Here is a 6,664-nt window from a genome sequence, read left to right as displayed (position 1 = left end):
TCCCCTTAATTTTAGTCTCTAGCGGAGGTTAAGCAGACGGCTGGGGCAGATGTTTGAAGCCTGGGAAGGGGGTAATACCCACGGAGCTTCCCAGGCTACTAATATCAGCCCCCAGCTGAATACCTAGCCTTTACTAGCTATTAAAATGGGGGACCCCCTCAAAAAAATGACGTGGGGTCCCCCCTAACTTAATAGCTAGCAAAGGCTAGGCAGACAGCTGGGGGCTGCTATTAATAGCCCAGGAAGGGTGCCATGAATATTGGCCCCCTCCCAGGCTAGAAACACCAGCCGTCAGCCGCCCCAGAAATGGCGCATCCATAGGATGTGCTAATTCTGGCACTTAGCCTCGCTCTTCCCACTGCCCTGTAGCGGTATCAGTGGGGAAATAGGGTTGGGGTTGATGTCAGCTTATAATGCCAGCTGACATCAAGCCCAGGTTAGTAATGGAGAGGCGTCTATAAGACACCCCCATTACTAACCCCATAGTCAAAGTTAAAAAAAAAACACAAACACCCAGAATAAAGTCCTTTAATTGAAATAAAGACACAATTCTTTATTGTTCTAAATTAAACTCTACTTACCATCACGCCCATTCCAGCTGAAGCCAACGATCTCCTGCAATAAAACAAAAATAATAAAGCAACATCATCCTTACCTTTCCATTGTTCCCAGGACAGCTCCAGCTCTGCTACATCGAGATGACAGGCTGGACCGCAGCAGAACGCTGCCACCCAGCCTGTCATCCCGCAGACACTGAGAAGTGCAGGCTTGCTTGCGCTCCTCAGTGTCTCTCTGTGACGGCATAAAGATGAGCCGAGGTCATGTCCATTGAACTCGGCTCACCTCATGCACGTCACTGACAGCGTGGGAAAATTCTCCTGCACTCAGCACTTCAGCGTGAGAATTTTCCCACGCTGTCAGTGATGTGCATGAGGTGAGCTGAGTTCATTGGACATGACCTCACCTCATTCACGTCACTGACAGCGTGGGAAAATTCTCACGCTGAAGAGCTAAGTGCAGGAGAATTTTTCCACGTTGTCAGTGACGTGCATGAGGTGAGCCGAGTTCATTGGACATGACCTCGGCTCATCTTTATGCCGTCACAGAGAGACACTGAGGAGCGCAAGCAATCCTGCGCTTCTCAGTGTCTGCGGGATGACAGGCTGGATGGCAGCGTTCTGCTGCGGTCCAGCCTGTCATCTTGTTGTAGCAGAGCTGAAGCTGTCGTGGGAACCATGGAAAGGTAAGGATGAGGTTGCTTTATTATTTTTCTTTTATTGCAGGAGATTGTTGGCTTCAGCTGGAATGGGCGTGATGGTAAGTATAGTTTAATTTAGAACAATAAAGAATTGTGTGTTTATTTCAATTAAAGGACTTTTTTCTGGGTGTTGTGTTTTTTTTAAATACTTTATTAGAAATTCATGGTGGTCATGTCTAATATTGGCGTGACCCCAAGAATTTCGGGCTTAGGGCCAGCTGATAATGCCAAGCTGGCCTTAACCCCTTTATTACCCAGTGAGCCACCACACCAGGGCCCTGGATGAGTTGGGTACAGCGCCAGAAGATGGCGCTTCTATGAACGCGCCATTTTCCGGGGTGGCAGCGGACTGCAATTTGCAGCGGGTGGGGCCCAGAAAGCTTGGGCCTCCCTGTGCTGCGGATTCCAGCCCCCAGCTGCCTAGTTGTTTCTGGCTGGACACAAAAAAAGGGCGAAGCCCCACGTATTTTTTTTTTAATTATTTCATGAAATTCATGAAATAATTAAGAAAAAAAGGCCTTCCCTATATTGTTGTGTCCGGCCAGGTACAAATAGGCAGCTGGTGGTTGGGGGCAGCCCGTTCCTGCCTGCTGTACCTGGCTGGACACAAATATAGTGCGAAGCCCCACGTCAATTTTTTTTTAATTATTTCATGAAATAATTTTTTAAAAAAAGGGCTTCCCTATATTGTTGCGTCCGGCCAGGTACAAATAGGCAGCTGGTGGTTGGGCGCAGCCCGTTCCTGCCTGCTGTACCTGGCTGGACACAAATATAGGGCGAAGCCCCACATCAATTTTTTTTTAATTATTTCATGAATTTCCTGAAATAATTAAAAAAAAATTGACTTGGGGCTTCGCACTATATTTGTGTCCAGCCAGGTACAGCAGGTAGGAACGGGCTGCGCGCAACCACCAGCTGCCTATTTGTACCTGGCCGGACACAACAATATAGGGAAGCCCTTTTTTTCTTTATTATTTCATGAATTTCATGAAATAATTAAAAAAAAAAATACGTGGGATTTCTCCCTATTTGTGTGTCCAGCCAGGTACAACTAGGCAGCTGGGGGATGGAATCTATAGCGCAGGGAGGCCCAAGCTTTCTGCCCCCCCAGTGCAAATTGCAGTCCGCAGCCACCCCGGAAAATGGCACGTTCATAGAAGCTGGATGTTGTACCTGGCTGGCATACAAAAATATGGCAAAGCCCACGTCAAAATTTTTGGGAAAAATTAATTAAAAAATAAATAATAATTTAGGGACTGCATCTTTATTAACTCCTCAAATATAATTTAGTGTTAAAATAAAGGATTTATTTAAAAAAAAATTGGCGTGGGGATCCCCCATAATTTTAGGCTCTAGCGGAGGTTAAGCAGACGGCTGGGGTAGATGTTTGAAGCCTGGGAAGGGGGTAATACCCACCGAGCTTCCCAGACTACTAATATGAGCCCCCAGCTGAATACCTAGCCTTTACTAGCTATTAAAATGGGGGAACCCCCAAAAAAAATGATGTGGTGTACCCCCTATTTAATAGCTAGCAAAGGCTAGGCAGACAGCTGGGGGCTGATATTAATAGCCCAGGAAGGGTGCCATGAATATTGGCCCCCTCCCAGGCTAGAAACACCAGCCGTCAGCCGTCCCAGAAATGGCGCATCCATAGGATGCGCCAACTCTGGCACTTAGCCTCGCTCATCCACGCTGCCCTGGTGCGGTGGCAGGGGGTAATAGGGTTGGGGTTCATGTCAGCGCCAGCTGCCATGAAGCCCAGGTTAGTAATGATGGGCGTCTATAAGACACCCCCATTGCTAACCTACAAAGTGTTAAAAAGAAAAAACACACTTCACCCAGAAAAAAATTATTTATTTGAAATAAAACACACCATTTTATTTAATTCTTAGTTTACTAAAAAAAAATAGTTACCTGTCCACGTTCCTGCGCTGATCTCCCATGCACAGCTGTCACATCTGGAGATGGTGACAGCTGTGCATGGCTGCTGTAAGCTCATGCTGCCGGGAACACGTCCGCTCCCGGCAGCGGGAGCCACTGACTGAGGTCACCGGAGTGCATTCAGGCAGCGCAGCTCCGGAGACCTCCTTTACGGCACTGCTGTACCGTGGGAATTTCTCACGATACAGCAGGGCCGTAAAGGAGCTAACCGGAGCAGCGCTGCCTGAACTCTGGCGAACCCTCTTATGCATTGACGGGGCTGCTTTACGGCCCCGTCATTCTAGCGGCGGCAGCAGTAAAGGGCGGTCACATTCTATGTGGCTGCTCTAAACTGGAGATCATCGTGGGACACTCGTGGACTACTACGGAGGGGTAAGGATAAGGTTGCGGTTTATTATTTTAGATTTTATTACAGGAGATCGATGGTTTTGGGGAATTAGGTGTCAAGGTGAGTATAGGTGTAGTTTTTTATTTTTTACTTTTTTTTAGGTGGCGATCGGCGGGAACAGGTAATGTATGAACTAATTTATTGTAGGTAACCACTGGCCACCAATGACATGTATTTAAAATTTATTGGGGACACAGTAGGGCAATTTATATAGCAGGATCAGGCTGATGGGAACTACTGCTCCCATCGAGCTGATCCTGCTGCCACGAGTGGACGGGGGACAGACATAGGCCGATGGGAGTAGTAGTGTCACATCGGCCTATGTCTTCCTGCACGCACACACCAGCACACATCCCGCACACATCGCACAGACACCGCACACACTCGTAGACATCGCACAGACACCGCACACACCCGCAGACATCGCACAGACACCGCGCACACCCGCACACATCGCACAGACACCGCTCATACCCGCAGACATCGCACACACCCGCAGACATCGCACACACTCGCAGACACACGCACAGACACCCACACACACCAATCATGACGGGCTGATCGTCTGGGAGGTGACGCTGTGCGGCCAGCCAATCACTGTAATGCCCACAAACAACATGGCAGCGGCATTACAGTAACTGGCTGGCAATCCCTGCATGTTCATTGGCTCTGTAAAGATCACCAAACATGCAGGGCGGAGACCCGAGCTCCCGCCCGAGTAACCCGGAAATGCTCGGTGCTCGCCGAACATCCCGAGTAGCGTGATGCTCGGGCGAGTACCGAGCAGTGTCGAGCATGTTCGCTCAACACTACTAATTAATAATTTCAAGTGGTTAACTGAGCAAAACAACATTAAGCTTGAGTAGTATTCCCTGCAAAGCATAAACATGGAATAAGATGTCGCTCTCAGTCTTGGCAATTGAGAAACCCAGTAATTTTTGAAGAGCATTATTTAAAAGGACAATGAGAAATTTGTAGAATAGTAAAAAAAAAACACTGCTGTAACTTTTTTAAAGCTTCATCCCGTCTTTCTTCCTTTTTAGCACTTAGAGAAGATTGTTAATACCACTATTGCACTATCGTAGAGATCGATGTTGTACACAATCGAAGTCCACATTTTAAGGTTTAATAGCTTTATTTGGAACAGACGGCACTGCTGAGGTTTGAAGTCAGGATCTCCTTTTAACGAGACAGGGGCTTTAACCAACTAAGCCACAGCACCACACTCTGATGAAGGGGACAGGAAAGCCATGAAGGATTTAGTTACTAATTAATAATTTCAAGTGATTAGCTGAGCAAAGCAACATTAAGCTTGAGTACTATTCCATGCAAAGCATAATCATGGAATAAGATGTCACTCTCAGTCTTGGCAATTGAGAAACCAAGCAATTTTTGAAGAGCATTATTTAAAAGGAAAATGACAAATTTGTAGAATAGTAAAAAAAAAACACTGCTGTAACTTTTTTAAAGCTTCATCCCATCTTTCTTCCTTTTTAGCACTTAGAGCAGATTCTTAATCCCACTATTGCACTATCGTAAAGATCGATGTTGTACACAATCGAAGTCAACATTTTGATGTTTAAAAGCTTTATTTGGAACAGATCGCACTGCTGAGATTTGAACTCAGAATCTCCTGTTTACAAGACAGGTGCTTTAACCAACTAAGCCACAGCACCACAAGCTGATGAGGAGGATAGGAAAGCCAGTGAGTATTTAATCGCTAATTAAAAATTTCAAGTGGTTAACTGAGCAAAACAACATTAAGCTTGAGTAGTATTCCATGCAAAGCATAATCATGGAATAACATGTCACTCTCAGTCTTGGCACTTGAGAAACCAAGTAATTTTTGAAGAGCATTATTTAAAAGGACAATGACAAATTTGTAGAATAGTAAAAAAAAAACACTGCTGTAACTTTTTTCAAGCTTCATCCCATCTTTCTTCCTTTTTAGCACTTATAGCAGAATCTTAATCCCACTATTGCGCTGTCGTAGAGATCGATGTTGTACACAATTGAAGTAAACATTTTCAGCTTTAAAAGCTTTACTCGGAAAAGAAGGCAGTGCTGAGATTTGAACTCAGAATCTCCTGTTTACATGACAAGCTGCTATAACCAACTAAGCCACAGAACCAAGAGCTGATGAGGAGGACAGTGAAGCCAGGTAGGATTTAATCACTAATCAATAATTTCAAGTGGTTAACTGAGCAAAACAACATTAAGCTTGTGTAGTATTCCTTGCAAAGCATAATCATGGAATAAGATGTCGCTCTCAGTCTTGGCAATTGAGAAACCAAGAAATTTTTGAAGAGCATTATTTAAAAGGACATTATTTGACAAGACAAGCTGCTATAACCAACTAAGCCACAACACCACAAGCTGATGAGGAGGACAGTGAAGCCAGGTAGGATTTAATCACTAATCAATAATTTCAAGTGGTTAACTGAGCAAAACAACATTAAGCTTGTGTAGTATTCCTTGCAAAGCATAATCATGGAATAAGATGTCGCTCTCAGTCTTGGCAATTGAGAAACCAAGAAATTTTTGAAGAGCATTATTTAAAAGGACAATGAGAAATTAGTAGAATAGTAAAAAAAAAACACTGCTGTAACTTTTTTAAAGCTTCATCCCATCTTTCTTCCTTTTTATCACTTATAGCAGAATCTTAATCCCACTATTGCACTATGGTGGAAACTTGGGAAAGGAAAATTTGATGTTGTACACAAGCGAGTTCACGTTTTAAGGATTAAGAGCTTCATCCTGAGAAGACAGCACTGTTGAGATTTGAACTCAGGATCTCCTTTTTATAAGACAGGCACTTTTTCCAACTAAGCCACAGCACCACAAGATTTTAATGAGGACAGGAAAGCCAGGGAGGACTTAATCACTAGTTAATAATTTCAAGTGGTTAACTAAGCAAAACAACATTAAGCTTGAGTAGTATTCCATGCAAAGCATAATCATGGAATAAGATGTTGCTCTCAGTCTTGGCAATTGAGAAACCAAGTAATTTTTGAAGAGCATTAATTAAAAGGACAATGAGAAATTTGTAGAATAGTAAAAAAAAACAACTGCTGTAA

General features: G+C 44.3%; 1 non-coding gene across 1 annotated transcript; it reads right to left on the bottom strand.

Moving 5' to 3' along the window:
* Window positions 1-5,189: 5,189 nt before the first annotated feature.
* TRNAT-UGU (transfer RNA threonine (anticodon UGU)) lies at window positions 5,190-5,263 on the bottom strand. Its single transcript has one exon. It is a non-coding gene; the product is annotated as a tRNA-Thr (tRNA).
* Window positions 5,264-6,664: the final 1,401 nt, after the last annotated feature.

The sequence above is a fragment of the Phyllobates terribilis genome, unplaced genomic scaffold (assembly GCF_046119375.1).
Source record: "Phyllobates terribilis strain yellow unplaced genomic scaffold, ASM4611937v1 Scaffold_9__5_contigs__length_417890890, whole genome shotgun sequence".
NCBI classification, from domain to species: Eukaryota; Metazoa; Chordata; class Amphibia; order Anura; family Dendrobatidae; genus Phyllobates; species Phyllobates terribilis.
Note: the sequence above shows the minus strand (reverse complement) of the source record. Positions and strands in the feature narration are given on the sequence as shown.